General features: G+C 37.5%; 1 pseudogene; it reads left to right on the top strand.

Moving 5' to 3' along the window:
- Positions 1 to 765: 765 nt before the first annotated feature.
- On the top strand, positions 766 to 13,932 carry LOC117099241 (annotated as a pseudogene).
- The last annotated feature ends 4,436 nt before the right edge of the window (positions 13,933 to 18,368 follow it).

Raw genomic sequence — 18,368 nt, 5'->3', positions numbered from 1 at the left:
ACCCTTACATTTTGATAGGTATTTCCAATTGCCTCCCAAAATGCTTGTATCTCTTTACTTCCACTGTCAAATCTAATAATATTCACTCGGGATCATCATATTTCTTACCAAGCCTGTTTTTTACACTCTAAACTGTTCTCCTTTTCCCTTCCCTCCCCTCCCCCTCCCTTCCCCTCCCTTCCTTCGCTCCCTTCCCCTCCCCTCCCTTCCCTCCCCTCCCTTCCCCTCCCTTCCCCTCCCTTCCCTTCCTTCTCTTTACTTTTTTTTCTCTCTTCCCTTCCCCTCCCTTCCCCTCCCTTCCCCTCCCTTCCCCTCCCTTCCCCTCCCCTCCCTTCCCCTCCCTTCCCCTCCCCTCCCCTCCCTTCCCCTCCCTTCCCCTCCCTTCCCTTCCCCTCCCTTCCCTTCCCCTTCCTTCCCCTCCCTTCCCTTCCCCACCCTTCCCTTCCCCTCCCTTCCCTTCCCCTCCCTTCCCCTCCCTTCCCCTCCCTTCCCCTCCCTTCCCCTCCCTTCCCTCCCCTCCCCTCCCCTCCCCTCCCCTCCCCTCCCCTCCCTTCCCTCCCTATGCTTTCGACAGCATCTTGCTCTCTGGCCTGGGTTGAAATGCAGTGGCATGATCATGGCTCACTGCAACCTCGACTGACCTGGGCTCAAGCAATTCTCCCAACCTAGCCTAATGAGTGACTGGGACTACAGGCACATACCACCATGCCCAGTTTTATTTTTTATTTTTTTGTATTTTTAGTAGAGGTGGAGTTTTGCCATGTTACCCAAGCTGGTTTCAAATTTCTGAGCTCAAGCAATCCACCCATCTTGGCCTTCAAAAATCCTGGGATTACAGGCATGAGCCATGGCACCTGGCCCAAAAACTCTTTTTCTAAGAGTAATATAAATTGTCTTTTACAGATTATACTCATATCATATGTTTCTTCTTTCAGAAATAGGTGTTAAGCGTATCTAACATGGCATGTACAGGTATAATTCTCATTGTAAAACCATAGCCTAATTAATTTCAAATTACAATTTAAAATTCATTTTAAGGAAATTTTCTTAGATTAATCCCACCTAGTTTCAGGTGCTACCGACTTTTTTCTTTTTAACAATTAAATATAGGTAACATGACTAAAATTGTAGTCAAAGAATATTGCAACCTGGGAACTTCAATATTTGAACTTTGTTTTGAAATATAATTTGTTATATTATAAAAATATTATAATATATTGCACCTGGAAGTCGGGGACAGTTTTTTTTTTTAAATTATCTTTGTGTCTTTGACACTGTATAGAAAAGTGCTATTTACATAAAAAAATTCTTAATAGAAGTCTTCAGTTATAAAGTCTGCTGTACACACTTTAGATCAGGGATTGACAGACTATGAGCCATGTGCCAAATCCTGTCCTTCACCTGTTCTGTAAATAAAGTTTTATTGGAACACATTCAGACTCATTCATGTACATATTATCTATGATTTGTTTTGTGCTGCTATGGCAGAATTGAGTTGTTGCAGCCGTGTGGCATCCAAAGCCTAAAATATTTACTCTAGCTCTTTGCCAACCTGTTTTAGATTATAAGCACTTTGGCATTAATATGTTTTTGTTTTCTTTCTATAGCACATAGTAAGATGTTCTGCCCACATTGTGCATAATTTATGGGTTTATTCAAGGATTTATGCAAGAGTAGCTGCAAGAAAAAAAAACTTAGAAGTGAACTTGCTCGATTGAAGAGCATCTGTGTATATTAAATTTTATTAGCTTTCACCTTCCCAAAGGGATTATTCCATTTCATACTTAAACTACTAATTTTGTGATAGGACCTCTTTCTTTCTACCTTCGCTAACTTAGTGCATTCACACGCTTTATCTTTATAATCTGATAGAGGAAAATGATATTGTGGATTTGATTTGCATTTCTTTTTATGTGTTAGATTCACCTTATTTTCATATTTAAAGGCACTTGTATTTCTTTTTCTTGAGCTATCTTTTAATGTCCTTCCTGATACATTTCTCAAGTCTGTGATACTCTTATAAGATACATAGTTACATGTGCCAAGTTAATTTGACTCTCCTGAGGGAATCAACCTGATGACAGGGCTGATTCAGAGGAGGATGTATGAGACTGAAGTGTATAGATAGCATCAGTGAAAGAAAGCAAATTCTTGCAGGGCAAAAACAAATAAAACCACAACTCTAAGGGTTATTTTTTCTACTGGACAGAATTCATTTTTATTTTAGCAGATACAAATTACTATTTTCAATATATCTTTTACAAATCATTTTCTATACAGAGTCTATTCCCTAATCAGTAGTAAATGGTTTCATTTAAAATTTTCCAGAGCATCAGGTGACTATTATGCAGGCTAATTGTGTTGACATTTGAATTTGACTTTAAAAGGACATGCCATAATCTTTTGACCTTATTTCCAAGTTTAGGATAATTTTTCTTAGCATTTTTCCCTAATTGAAATGATTTCAAGTGATATCATTTCTGTATGACTTAATGAACTTCTCAGAAGGTCACATAGCTCACTATTGTCTCTTCTTTTTTTTTTTTTTTTTTTTTTTTTTTGAGACGGAGTCTTGCTCTGTCGCCCAGGCTGGAGTGCAGTGGCCGGATCTCAGCTCACTGCAAGCTCTGCCTCCCGGGTTCACGCCATTCTCCTGCCTCAGCCTCCGGAGTAGCTGGGACTACAGGCGCCTGCCACCTCGCCCGGCTAGTTTTTTGTATTTTTAGTAGAGACGGGGTTTCACTGTGTTCGCCAGGATGGTCTCGATCTCCTGACCTCGTGATCCGCCCGTCTCGGCCTCCCGAAGTGTTGGGATTACAGGCTTGGGCCACCACGGCCGGCCTTGTCTCTTCTAAAACATATTCATCTTTCCTTTTTTCCTCTGTAGGAACTCATTATACAATGACAAATGGAGGCAGCATTAATAGTTCTACACATTTACTGGATCTTTTGGATGAACCAATTCCAGGTGTTGGTACATATGGTGAGTTCCATACTATTGGTTGGGTGCAAGACAAATGTAAGACAGAGAAAGGCATATATGAGGAAGTGTTTTTAGTAATTTAAGAAAATATAGTGCATAATTAGATCATTTGGTAACGTATTCTGCCAATGATCTCAGGCTGCCAAAATATGTTTACATTTAGTATAAGTAAATCTCTACATTTCATACGTGATAAATATTTTTTCTTTTTCTGTGTTAACTTTTTAAAGTTTACTTATGCCCCATATATTTCCAGAAAGGATTCCAGGTAGCTAAAAAAACAAGGAAATACAGTAGGAAGACAAAATAAGAAGGAAAGGGAAAAATACAGCACAGGAGTTGGGGTAAAGAACAAGCCAAGGTCAAGATATGGAGGTCAGCATGATTTCTGGTTTTTAGCAGCCCAGAAGCTAAGGCAAAAAAAGGAAACTCATTGCATAACTCTTACCTATTGAAAAAGAAGAAATCTACTGGGGGCAGATAGTTTTGTGGGGTTTTACTGTTTTCTTTTATCCCCTTTTCCAGTATTCGATTCTGAGATATTTCTCTGGATCCTTTTGTTTGTGGTCGTGACTTACTGCTAATGTAATCCAAAGTACTTTATTTATTTATATATTTAGTTATTTATCTGAGACGGAGTCTCATTCTTTTGCCCAGGCTGGAGTGCAGTGGCGTGATCTTGGCTCACTGCAACCTCCGCCTGCTGGGTTCAAGTGATTCTCCTGCCTCAGCCTCCTGAGTAGCTGGGACTACAGACGTGTGCCAATATGCCTAGTTTTTATACAAAATACATTTTTATAAAACAAAAAATGTGTATTTTTTGAGACAAAGTCTCATTCTGTTGCCCAGACTGGAGTGCAGTGGTACAATCTTGGCTCACTGCAACCTCTGCCTCCCAGGTTCAAGCGATTCTTGTACTCAGCCTCCCAAGTAGCTGGAATTACAGGTGTGTGCCATCGTGCCAAGTTAATTTTTGTATTTTTAGTAGAGATGGGATTTCGCCATGTTGGCCAGGCTAGTCTCAAACTCCTGGCCTCAAGTGATTCGCTGACCTCAGCCTCTCAATGTAGAAAATATTTCAGAAAAATAAAATCCCAAATCTCAAAAGGCCATATATAATTTTGGTATTGGAAATTTACTTGTCAATGAAAATGACTATTTACAGAAATTAATTATAAGCTTCCATATTAATGTATACATGTGTGTGAAACCTGAACTTGAAATTACACTATATTGTGTATGAAAGGTACAGCTTCTGAGGTTCATCAGATGATACATACCTTTAGGGCATATCTAAAAATACAGTACATGAGATCAGTGCTTTAATCCAGTGATTTTTAAACTTTTTGGTGTCAGATCCCCTTGAAACTCTTTAAAAATATTGAAGACCCCCAAGAAGCCTTGGTTTACATGGTTTTTATCAATGGATATTTACCATATTAGACACTAAAACTGAGGACTTCTTAAAAAAACTAATTCATTTTAAAACAACAGTAACAAAATCCATTACATGTTAACATAAATAACAGTTTTACAAAAATATATTTTCAAAAAAAATTCAGTGAGAGAATGACATTGCACTATATTTGTTATAAATCTCATTATTGTCTGGCTTAATAAAACACTGCTGGATTCTCATATCTACTTTTGCATTCAATATGTTATATGTTGTTTTTATGGAAGTTTATGAAGAAAATATAACCTTATACACAGATAATATAGTTGGAAAAGCTATTGAGTATTTCAATAGTCTTTTAAGATTATTGCAAATATTCTTCTTTGATACTACACAAAAGTGACAGTTGTTAGTTTCTTAAAGATAATTGTAAGGTGTGCTTTGAAACTGCGTCAATGAACTTTGTCTTCTGTTACATTAAAATCCATTGATTTTGAACCTTGAACTTGGAATATATGATTTCGGCAGTGATCATTTGGAAAATATTGATTCACTGATTTATGTGGATATTTTACATGTTGACACTTTTATTGTATAATACAATATTTTAAAAATCACATTTGTTAATTTTACCTTTGATCTCTTCAGAAAAGTCTCTAAGTATTGGGAACCTATACTCACAGTGATAGATACAAGTTTTCTAAAATTCTAATTTTTACTGTAGAGCTCAAATTCTATCATTGGAAACAAATACTTTTTTTTTTTTTTTTTTTTTTACTTAAAAGTGACAGGATTACTTTGTTTCATTTTTGAGAAAATACCTGTCAAATTCCCAAGTTTGAAAAAGCATAATTTGATGTCACTCTTTCAAGTAAAAATGGTATTCCATGTAAGCATCTAGTTTATTTTGCAACTCAAATAAATTACACAAGTGCTTTTCTTTAGGACATAACCTCATACTTCCACATGCAGCAGACATGTGTAGTTATGCATAGTTACTTATGCATAGTTCTTATTTCATCACACAAAATATTAAAAAGACTCAGTGATTGAAGAGTAGCAGTTTTTACTCCTTCATCAAAGATGCTCTTATTTGAAACTGGCATTTAATTTATTTATTTATTTGTTTGTTTATTTTTACTGGGAAGCATGGCAGTCAAAAATGTAATCACTGCCAGTACATTTGAGTGCCACTGCCTGATTTTTGCTAAGGAGCCAGCAGTTTTGCCATTGGTTTTGCATTTTCAGTAAAAATATTAACACAGAGAAAAAGGCACATAATGTCTTGTATTATTTTGTAAACAGTATTTTCCAGCGATCCTCTGCCTCAACCTTCTAAAGTATTAGGATTACAGGCATGAGCCACCATGACCAGCCTGTTTTGGTTTCGTTTGGTCTCAGTTTTCTCTAATATTTTATGAACATAGTGTCATGGATACTCTCCAGCTACCACACTTTAAAATACACTTAAATCCCAACCTGAATACTGATAATGTCTCTGAATGTATACTTCTAAGTGTGATTGTATTTACCTAATAATCATACAAGACACAGGATTTATAGTGTGAAAAGGTCTCAGGGATCCTCCAAGGTGTCTGTGGACCGTACCTTGAAAATCACTATTTTAATCCAAAGTGCCTAGATCAGACACACTATAAATCCTGTGTCTTGTATGATCATTAGGTAAATAGAGTTGGGATTTAAGTGTATTTTAAAGTACCTGGAGAATATCCATGATACTATGTTCATAAAATTTTAGAGAAAACTGCGACCAAAGGAAACCAAAACAGGCTGATCATAGTGGCTCATGCCTGTAATCCCAGTGCTTTGGAAGACTGAGGCAGAGGATCGCTGGATCCCAGGAGTTTGAGACAGCCTGGGCAAATATGGAGACTCTATCTCTACACAACAAAAGAAAAACTAGCTGGGTATAGAGTCTTGTGCCTGTAGTCCTAGCTACTCGGGAAGCTGAGACAGGAGGATCCCTTGAGCCTGGGAGTTCAAGATTACAGTGAGTTATGATTGCCTCAGTGCCCTCCAACCTGGATAGAGCAAGACCCTGTCATCCTTCAAAACAAACAAAAACACTTTTTTCTCTGAGTATGTTAATGGTTGGTCTACAGTCTTTAAAAGCATTGCAAATAATATAGCAATATATGAAGTAGCCAATATGTGTCCTAGCTAATTTTATTAATCATCTAGACCAATCAAATATTTTTCGACATTTTGATCCATGCTTATATAAACAAACATTTTTAAAGCTGGAAAATTCCACACATTTATACTCTTACTATTGTTCTTAAAACTTTTTTTTTTTTTTTTGGTTAGAGTCTTGCTCTGTCACCCAGGCTGAGGTGCAGTGGTGTGATGAAGTGCAGTGGTATGATGTCGACTTACTGCAACCTCTGCCTTCCAGGCTCAAGCAATTCTCACACTTCAGCCTCCCAAGTAGCTGGGATTACAGGTGTGCACCACCACACCTGGCTAATTTTTGTAGTTTCAGTAGAGATGGGTTTTCACCATATTGGCCAGGGTAGTCTCAAACTCCTGGCCTCAAGTGATCTGCCTGTCTCGGCCTTGCAAAGTGCTGGGATTACAAATGGGAGCTACTGTGCCTGACTTACATTAAATTTTAAAGTCTTTCTACGTCAGTACACATACCCAACCTAATTCTTCTTTTCCGTGACTTCTTTGTTATACTTGTAGCCTTCCTACCCCAGATTATTTTGAAGCAAGTTGACATTCTGTACTTTCAAATGTTACTATTTCAGTATTTTACCAAATGGTAGCAGTTTAATTGTTGTTCCTTTTTTATATATTAGCTTGCATATTTCTATAGAGAGTTTACCCCACATCAACCATTTGGATTCCCTGAAGTAAGATGGTACAGGAAAGGGAGATACCTTGAAATACTAGGTTCCTTAGCATCCTCAAAGTTGACCAATGAGATTTTTTGCTTGTTTGGTTGTTGTTTGTTTCTGTGTCTTCATGGACTCATGGTTTTAAGCATATTTGTGTTTTAATCATCACTGTTATTATTCTTATTGATGTTCATGTTATTCCATTTTAGATTAGTGGGAGCTTATTTAGTTTGCTATCTGTGTCCTTTGTCATGTCCTTAGATAATCCTAATCCTAATCCTGATTCATCATAAACATTTCCTGCAGCAAACCTGGAATCAGCCATTTCGCCAAGGAGCTCTCTGATTCCATTGAAGGAAAATATAATATAGGTACAATCTGGGCAATAGGTGATACTTGTTGCTTCTGGGTTGGCTATTGTTTCTAGCCTCCTAAGTGTTTATGACTCTTCTAATTTGAATTCATGACTATGGGGCTAAACCTCTAGTTCTTAAATTTGCTTTTCCTTTAAGTCATGCCAAAAACCTGAACATCACAAGCATAGTCATTTCATTTACCTCATAATACACACATATGACATTGTCAGAATAACAGTACCAACACCATCTCCAACAATATACCTACTGAAATATATTAGGTAATCTGCCTCCAGCCTCCCGGGTAGCTGAGACTGCAGGTGCACACCACCATGCCTGGCTAATTTTTTTTTTTTTTTTTTGAGACAGAGTCTTGCTGTCTCCCAGGCTGGAGTGCAGTGGTGCGATCTCAGCTCACTGCAAGCTCCGCCTCCCGGGGTCACACCATTCTTCTCCTGCCTCAGTCTCCCTAGTAGCTGGGACTACAGGTGCCCGCCGGCACGCCCGGCTAATATTTTGTGTTTTTAGTAGAGACGGGGTTTCACTGTGTTATCCAGGATGGTCTCGATCTCCTGACCTCGTGATCCCCCCGTCTCGGCCTCCCAAAGTGCTGGGATTACAGGCGTGAGCCACTGCGTCTGGCCTTTTTTTTTTTTTTTTTTAAAGAGACTGGGTCTTCCTGTGTTACCCAGGCTGGTCTGAAACTTCTGGCCTCAAACCGTTCTCCTGCCTTTGCTTTCCAAAGCCAGGCATGAGCCACTTCGTCTGGCCTATCCTTTATTTATTCCACCACAGTTACACCTACAAATTACTTTGTTGTAAAGTCCCTTGGAATAGTTTCTTCTGTGGCGTTATGTTACCAGTTAGATGCACCTTCGATTCATTTAACTTTATTTCAATTTTTAAGGTTTGCTTTTTAGATTTAGTTTTGTTTTATTATACATATATGAAGTATTTCCATGGTTCAAAGTTAAATGTACAAAGCAGGTATGTTCAAAGAAGTCTAGTTTCTTTCTCTGTCCCATCCAACCCATTGTCTTCTTCCCCTTATAATAATTTGCATTTATACCTTTATGGTTTATCTTCTGATTTTTAAAAATATAAGCATGAATATTTATATTCCTGTCTTTTAGCATACTTTTAGCCATCTTGCTTTTTTCCTGCATAATACTACATGTATCTCATCCTTTTTAAATTGCTGCAGAATTTTTCATTACATAGGTATACTGCAATTTATTTATCTGATGCTGTATTGATGAATATTTAAATGATTTTCAGATTTTAGGAATGGTGATGATTGAATTCTCTGTACATATATCTTTTTTACTTGGTACACTCCATCAAGCAACTATTTAAGTGACTGACTGTGGTGCTGTGCAAGCAGTTATATAAAGAAAACAGCAGTGACTCAGTCTGAAAACGGCTTAATGTTATCATGTTTTCTTACACATTATTTATTTTTATTGAGGAAAAGCAACATGGAGTTTAGTGATTATTTTTGAAAGAAATAACCTACTTCTAATTCTAAAGAATGGTTAATATCTGTGTTTAGTTGCTTATAGGGTAGAAGGGATAAAATTGCCTTGTTCAACTTAGAACTTACTGTGTCATTTTAGTGGGGCATTGTGACTTCAAACAGACCCGATGCTTGAAATAGACTGGGTCATTGAATTCCAGCTGTAGCCCTCCTTCAGAACAGTTGAGCACTGAAGTCCTGGGCTGAAAATATGGCTTTTTTTTTGAGGTGGAGTCTAGCTCTATTGCCCAGGCTGGAGTGCAATGGCATGATCTCAGCTCACTGCCACCTCCACCTCCCGGGTTCAAGTGATTCTCTTGCCTCAGCTTCCCAAGTAGCTGGGATTACAGACACCCACCACCACACCCAGCTAAGTTTTGTATTTTTAGTAGAGATGGGGGTTTCGCTGTGTTGGCCAGACTGGTCTCGAACTCCTGACCTCGTGATCCACCCGCCTCGGCCTCCCAAAGTGTTGGGATTACAAGCGTGAGCCACTGTGCCCATCCGAAGATACGGCTTTTTAAAGCAACAATCCTAGTAGAACAGAAGAGAGGTGTTGACTAGTAAGGAATTTAGGTTTAGAAGTACATTCTTAGTAAGAGAGGTGAGACTTACCTTCTTGTGTTTTAGTGTAGTGAGATCTGGATCAAATCTATTACTCTTGTTAATCTCCTAACTTCCTACACTATATTCAGTAGAGGACACTTTTGGCTTACACAGTAAAGAAAGAGCCTCCGGATTCTACCAGTGGGATCGGAGCTCTCCAAACCTGCATATTAAAAAGCCTATAAGTTTTGGGGAGTCCGTTTGTCCACATGATTATTCTATAATACATTGTATTTATGGACATGGTATTATTATACACAGATCCTGTCTTTTGAAGAACATTATAATCTACTTAACTGCTAGGACCAGAGAATGACTGATAATTCAAACCATATTGTCTTATAGAAGACATATGTAAAAGATAGTTATGTGTACCAACTGAAGTTCAAATTTGATTCAATTTAAAACAATCTAGATCAGATTTTATATAGCTTGTGGACCCTTTGTACTCAAATCTCAAGGTTCTTATTAAAATGCAGATCTTGGCTGGGCACGGTGGCTCACACCTGTAATCCCAGCACTTTGGGAGCCGGAGGCAGGTGGATCATTTGAGCTCAGAAGTTCGAGACCATCCTAGCCAACATAACGAGGCCCTGCCTCGTTTATTAAAAGAAAAAAACTTTTTTAATAAAAAGTAAAAGCAGATCTTGGGTAAAGACATGTAGTCTGGTTTACAGGTATAACAACTGTCTGTAATGTAGTGATTTTGCCAGAGACTAGTTCAGAATTTACTGTTCTATGTATGGTAAATGAGAAAAATTGCTAGATTCTAGAATTGTGGCTTCTATTCATAGTTGGAAAAATGAAGCATAAACATTTCTAATTTCAGATCAACAGCAAAAAGAAAGAATCAGCATGGGAAATGACAAAAAGTTTGTATGATGCGTGGTCAGGATGGCTAGTAGTAACACTAACAGGATTGGCATCAGGTAAAGAAAATTTTTCTAGAAATCCTTTTTTAGTTAACAGAAGTATAAATTGTTCTTCCCTCCTTCCCTCAATTTTTTCTCAGGTACCATTGGATTTTAAAAAGCATTTGTTTCTCTTCTTCAAAAAATCTTAAATATAAGACTAAGAGGCAAGAGGCTTCCACGTTTAGTCTTGGCTCTGTCACTTGACGTGTTTATCCAGCTTGGTTGATCTTTCTAGACTCAGTTTCTATATCTGTAAAATAAGTGTTTTGGATCAGATGATCAATAAAGTATCTTTTGATGTTAACATCATAATAAATAGCTAATATTTATTGTTTCCTATGTGTTGTACACTGTCCTAAAAACTTTATATGTATTTAAACCTCACCGCAATCCTATAGTGCCAGTGCTGTCATTATCACCATTTTACAGATGAGGAGACTGAAGCAGAAGAAAAGTAACTTAGTCTGACTGAGGTCATACAGCTTAGTAAATGGCTAAACCAGGATTTGAATTAAAGCCTTCTAGCTCAAGACCTATCCCCTTCATCATGCTATGCAGCATGGCCACAAAGTTTCAATGTGTGAGATTTTAAGAAAGAGCTGTTAAGGACCTGAAAACAAATATTAAGCACTGTTATAATCACTTTCAGCTTCCATGATGACAGATTATGTTCAGAAGACCACAAAAATTAAAAATTTTTGTAGAGAATAAAGTACTGATAATTCTCATTGGCATACATAATAATTTTATGGCCTCTGTGTATGTAACCCACTGATCTTTTTATATAAGAAGGACCCAGATTTGACCATAAATTTGTGAATTTTTTATATTCTCCCTGTAAAATAATCTTGATGTATGGTTTTCTGTAATTTAAGAGAAATATAAATATTACTTCTGTGAGTTTCAGGAATTATTTCTAATGGATGTTAAATTTTAATGAGATTGACATCATTCATAAGTCTGTTAATTATCGATTGAAAATTAGATTTGTGAACCTCCTGCCAAGTAGTTGTCTTTTGAAGATATTTTAGTATCTTTTAAACACTGTTTTTCCGATCACAATTAATTTGAATGATGTAACTTTTTAAAATTCCAAACAAAAATAGCAATTTTATTGTAAAAAAAACTGTTTACAGTTTTAAAATATGTTTATAACTAAAATTTGAAGATCTTAAATTTATATATAGTTCGTAAATGACCCTTTATTTAGGAGTCTCCTGCTTTCCACTTGCCTTCTAACTAGATTGTTCTCGACTCCCAAAAAAATTGACTTTTTTTTTTTTTTACCGTCCCCAACATATTTTTACAGGGGCGTTGGCCGGATTAATAGACATTGCTGCCGATTGGATGACTGACCTAAAGGAAGGCATTTGCCTTAGTGCGTTGTGGTACAACCACGAACAGTGCTGTTGGGGATCTAATGAAACAACATTTGAAGAGAGGGATAAATGTCTATGGTGGAAAACATGGGCAGAATTAATCATAAGTCAAGCGGAGGTAAGTCTTGCTTTGTCTCAAGATGAATTAATAATTGATACAACAACGTATTTCCAATTTAGTTAATTATAGAATTAATCACATATTAGATTATTGCATCCACACTAAATGGATCCATCCTCAACACATTGCCGCAAGAAAGAATTAAGTGCCATATTGTTTCAAGAAGCTTTTGTATTAACTACGCAGTCATATAACAAATCCACTGGATTGTGGTGCAAATATATTTGAGCTGTAGTAGAAAAGAAGTGATAGTTACTGCAGTAGGATCTGTGTAAAGTTACTAAGAAGTCAAGTTATTAAAACTAATATATTACCAAGATTGGGAAGTTTGAATTATGAAAGTATGATTATCAAATAATTTAGTAAAATCAACCTTCTAAGTAGAGATACATTGAAGAAAATCAGAGATTTTTATTTGTGGCATTACAACATTTAAATGATTAATTTACTATGATCTACAAAGAATATTCTAGAACTTAGGATGTTACATGTGTATTTTTTACATGATGACATACGGATATATTTTTAAAATTTTATTTTAGCTGAATTTTAGATCTAAAAGGTGTATATTTGCGGTAAGATGAGTAGTATGCTGTTTCTCACCTGGCTTAATTGAATTGAGTAATTTAATGATCTTCTGGAAAGTTGCAGCAGAATGAAATCTGAGTGCTGATGCAATTTGTTTCCACCACTGTTTCCAAAAAGTGATTTGTAGGCAGAGGCTGAAGTATAGCTGAGATGTCTTGGTAACAGTAGTTTAGGGATTAAAGTTTAGGGATTCAAATGAATGTGAAACTCATTTTGAAAATAAAACAGTGCTAGATATTCTAAACATTTATTAGACATTTATAATTGGTACTGTGAATTTGTAATGATGATCACCATCTCCAAAAGTAATAATAACATCAGTTTTTCTTATTACAGTAAAATCCATTGTGTATAAATTCTAACTACAGCAGAATTTAAAGCTAGGATATTTACCATTCAATTTATGATATATCAGAAACATCTTATAATGTGATACCATTAATTTTTCTTTTTTTTTTTTTTTGGTTAGCTATTATTTTCCTCTCAAAACTTTATGGAGATCATTTTTCTGCTGCTTTAGTGGCTGCATTTGTTTTGAGGTCCATCAATCCATTTGGTACAGCCATCTGGTCCTTTTTTATGTGGAGTACCACACACCATGGTACCTTTTTGAGCTGTTTCCTTTTATTCTCCTAGGGGTATTTGGAGGGCTTTGGGGAGCCTTTTTCATTAGGGCAAATATTGCCTGGTGTCATCGACGCAAGTCCACCAATTTGGAAAGTATCGCCTTCTGGAAATCATTATTGTTGCAGCCACTATTGCTGTCATTGCCTTTCCTAATCCATACACTAGGGAAAACACCAGTGAACTGATCAAAGAGTTTTTTACAGATTGTTGTCCCCTGGAATCCTCTTTTCTTTGTGACTACCGAAATGACATGAATGCCAGTAAAATTGTCGATGACATTCCTGATAGTCCAGCAGGCGTTGGAGTATATTCAGCTCAATGAAGTTATGCCTGGCTCTCCTATTAAAATCATAATGACAGTATTCACTTTTGGTATCAAGGTAGGTGCTAATGTGAGGTGATATTTGGGCAATGTTGGCACGTTCAAAACATGTGGAATGACAGAGGTTGTCGTTCCATAAATGACTGAAAAAAGTACTTCTGAGTTTAATTTTAAGTAATGAAAAAGATAATTCCGGCCGGGCGCGGTGGCTCAAGCCTGTAATCCCAGCACTTTGGGAGGCCGAGACGGGCGGATCACGAGGTCAGGAGATCGAGACCATCCTGGCTAACACGGTGAAACCCCGTCTCTACTAAAAAAATACAAAAAATTAGCCGGGCGAGGTGGCGGGCGCCTGTAGTCCCAGCTACTCGGGAGGCTGAGGCGAGAGAATGGCGTAAACCCGGGAGGTGGAGCTTGCAGTGAGCTGAGATCCGGCCACTGCACTCCAGCCTGGGCGACAGAGCAAGACTCCGTCTCAACAAAAAAAAAAAAAAAAAAAAAAAAAAAGAAAAAGATAATTCCTTAGCATATATTGTTGAGCATGTTATTTGTTGCTATTTAACAAATTACTCCCAAAACTTAGCAGCTTAAGGTAACTACTTATTTTGTTCTTGATATTGGGTCGGCCATTTAGGAAGGGCTCAGCCGGGCATTTTTTGCCTGTGGTCTTTCACATAGTTGTTATTAGACATGGCAAGGGCTAATCATCTCAAAGTTCCTTTTTTTCATTTCCTTTTAAAAGTGTTTTTGTGGGTACACAGTATTTATATGTAGTTCTGTGGTAAATGAAATATTTTGATACAGGCATGCAGTGCTTAATAATCTCAGGGTAAATGGAGTATCCATCACCTCAAGCATTTATCCTTTGTGTTACAAACAGTCCAATTATGCTCTTAATTATTTTTAGGTGTACAATCAAATTATGATTGAGTATAGTTCAAAGACTTCTACATTCATGACTAGCACCTAGGCTGAAAAGATTCAGACACCTGGGCCGTGGGATCGATCACGCACACTCTCTCTCTTATGCTCGCTCGCTTGTGCTCTCTCTCTCTCTTTCTTTTTCCTCTCTCTCTGTGGTTTTTCTAGGGTGGTGGCCTCAGGGTAGATGTATTTCTTACATCATAGCTCAGGGTTCCAAAAGCAAGTGTCCCAAGAGGGCTGTTTTTAGTGTAGCCGAAGAAGTCTTGCAGCATGACTTGTTTAATTCTATTCATTGAGGCAGTCACAGAGGCCCACCCTGTTCAGAGGAGGGACATACACTTAGTGGGACAAGTGTCAGAGAATTTATGATCATGTTTTAAAACCACTTTTATTAGTTTCCCATTGCTATTGTAATACATTACCACAACTTAGTGGCTTAAAAGCCACACAAATTTATTACCTTACAGTTCTTGAGATCAGAAGTCTGAAACGGATCTCACTGTGCTAAAATTAAGGTGTTCATAGGGCATTCTGGAGGCTGTAGAAGAGAGTCTGTTGTTTTGCCCTTTCTGACTTTAGAAGCTGCCAGCATTCCTTGGCGCCTGGCCCTCTGTTTGCATCTTCAAAGCCAGCAATGGCTGGTCAAGTCTTTCTCTTGTTTCATCACTCTGACACAACCTCTGCTAAATCTCTCTTCCACATTTGAAAAACCTTTGTAATTACTTTAGGCCCACCCAGATATATCAGAAAATTATCTATTTTTTAAGGCAGCAACTTTCTTTCTGCAACCTTAATTTCTCCTTGCCACGTAAAGTATTGTAATCACAGGTTCTGGGAACTAAGCTATGGACATCTTTGAGGAGCCATTATTCTGCCTCATACCAGTATAGGATGTTAGCTTGAAAGGACACTGCAGACTCAGTTAAATTACTAGGTCTATAAATACATGCCTTTTTCCTTCAAGGAATTAAGGCAGCTGGGCCTTATGCCCTGGGACGTTGCTTCTTTTGGATTTATAAAATAACAAAATTTGTTGATTAATGATCTATCAGTAAACATAATTTCTTATATGACTATCAGTGATATATATGGGGAAGCACATATCAGCTTATTCTTGTTCTTTAAATTACTACCCCTGTACTTCATGTAATAGTATGTGCTTTTACAGATATAAATTAATATGGAATAACGGCTTTGTTTCCACAAAATTGGAGTGGTATTAGTTTTTGAAATAAGGTCTCTCTTCTCTTGTCCTCAGTCTGTAGTTCACTGAGTATCAAGAGTTAAATAATAGAAAAGCCTGGGCCGGTTGTATGTCTGTAATCCCAGCACTGTGGGAGGCCGAGGTGGGTGGATCACAAAGTCAGGAGATCAAAACCATCCTGGCTAATGGGGCAAAACCCCATCTCTACTAAAAATACAAAAATTTACTGGGCTTGGTGGCACGTGCCTGTCGTCTCAGCTACTCAGGAGGCTGAGGCAGGAGAATTGCTTGAACCCAGGAGGCGGAGGTTGCAGTGAGCCGAGATTACACCAATGCACTCCAGCCTGGGTGACAGAGTGAGACTCCATTAAAAAAAAAAAAAAAAAAAATAATAAAATAATAGTAATAATGATAGAAAAGCCTTAAAGTTTTACCTTTTTACTTAGGGGATCAAGTTAAAAGAGCTGTTAAAGCTCTTTTTTTCTACAATAAGTAAGTGTTCTGTAACTCCCAACTTTCTCACAGTTTATCTATAAGAAGTTGGAGGCAATTGGCAGGCCTTTGTTAAGTCTTACCTTTAACTTAGCTCTGGCTGAAGGATCATACCTGGCAAGAGAGTATAAAACACACTTTGATTTTTTTCTATTGTGCATCCTTTTAATGATCCTAATAGACTCAAACATGCCATCATTTTGTGTTTGGCTCATTTCATATTCAGAAGAGTTTATAGCTCTTACTCTTTCAGTAGTCATTTATTATCTTTAATTTTTTAATTTTTTTTTTTGAGACAAAGTCTCACTTTGTTGCCCAGACTGGAGGGCAGTGGTGCAATCTCAGCTTGCTGCAACCTCTGCCTCCCAGGTTCAAGCGATTCTCCTGCCTCAGCCTCCCAAGTAGCTGGGATTATAGGTGTGCACCATCACACCGGGCTAATTTTTGTATTTTTAGTAGAGATGGGGTTTCGCCATGTTGGCCAGGCTGGTCTTGAACTCCTAACGTCAGGTGATCTGCCTACCTTGGCCTCCCAAAGTGCTGAGATTACAGGCATGAGCCACTGTGCCCAGCGTCTTTCAGTAGTCTTTAAATGATCTTGCTTATGGTGCTTCTTTTCCCTATTATCCTCATCAAATTTAATCCATAACTGTTTTTCTCTTTTCAATTGATACATATAAATAGACTTACCTGAGAGATATAGATTTGGTTCAGACCACCACAATAAAGTGAACATGATAATAAAGCAAGTCACATAAATGTCTTGGTATCTTAGTGCATATAAAAGTTCTGTTTACACTGTGCTGTAGTCTGTTATGTGTACAATAGCATTATGTCTTTAAAAAAAAAAACCTTAATTTTTTTTATTATACTTTAAGTTCTAGGGTACATATGCACAATGTGCAGGTTTGTTACATAGGTATACATGTGCCATGTTGGTGTGCTGCACCCATCATCTCATCATTTACAGTGGGTATTTCTCCTAATGCTATCCTTCCCTGCTACCCCCACCACACAACAGGCCCTGGTGTGTGATGTTCCCCTTCCTGTGTCCAAGTGTTCTCATTATTCAATTCCTGCCTATGAGTGAGAACATGCGGTGTTTGGTTTTCTGTCCTTGCAATAGTTTGCTGAGAATGATGGTTTTCAGCGTCATCCATGTTCCTACAGAGGACATGAATTCATCCTTTTTTATGGCTGCATAGTATTCCATGGTGTATATGTGCCACATTTTCTTAATCCATTTTATCACTTTTTATTGCGTATATTTGATCTTCTCTCTTTTCTTCTTTATTAGTCTTGCTAGTGGTCTATCAATTTTGTTGATCTTTTCAAAAAACCGGCTCCTAGATTCATTGATTTTTTTGAAGGGTTTTTTGTGTCTCATCTCCTTCAGTTCTGCTGTGATCTTAGTTATTTCTTGCCTTCTGTTAGCTTTTGAATTTGTTTGCTCTCGCTTCTCTAGTTCTTTTAATTGTGATGTTAGGGTGTCGAATTTAGATCTTTCCTGCTTTCTTTTGTGGCCATTTAGTGCTATAAACTTCCCTGTAAACACTGTGTTAGCTGTGTCCCAGAGATTCTGGTACAGTGTGTCTTTGTTCTCATTGGTTTCAAAGAAAATCTTTATTTCTGCCTTCATTTCATTATGTACCCAATAGTCATTCAGGAGCAGGTTGTTCAGTTTCCATGCAGTTGTTGGGTTTTGATTGAGCTTCTTAATTCTGAGTTCTGATTTGATTGCACTGTGGTCTGAGAGACAGTTTGTTGTGATTTCTATTCTTTTACATTTGCTGAGGAGTGTTTTGCTTCCAATAATGTGGTCAGTTTTAGAATAAGTCCAATGTGGTGCTGAGACGAATGCATATTCTGTTGATTTGGATTGGAGAGTTCTGTAGATGTCTATTAGGTCTGCTTGTTGCAGAGTTGAGTTCAGTTCCTGGATATCATTGTTAACCTTCTGTCTCGTTGATCTGTCTAATATTGACAGTGGGGTATTAAAGTCTCCCATTATTATTGTGTGCAGTCTAATTCTCTTTGTAGGTCTCTAAGGACTTGCTTTATGAATCTGGGTGTTCCTGT

The sequence above is a fragment of the Trachypithecus francoisi genome, unplaced genomic scaffold, assembly GCF_009764315.1.
Source record: "Trachypithecus francoisi isolate TF-2019V2 unplaced genomic scaffold, Tfra_2.0 Lachesis_group16, whole genome shotgun sequence".
NCBI classification, from domain to species: Eukaryota; Metazoa; Chordata; class Mammalia; order Primates; family Cercopithecidae; genus Trachypithecus; species Trachypithecus francoisi.
Note: the sequence above shows the minus strand (reverse complement) of the source record. Positions and strands in the feature narration are given on the sequence as shown.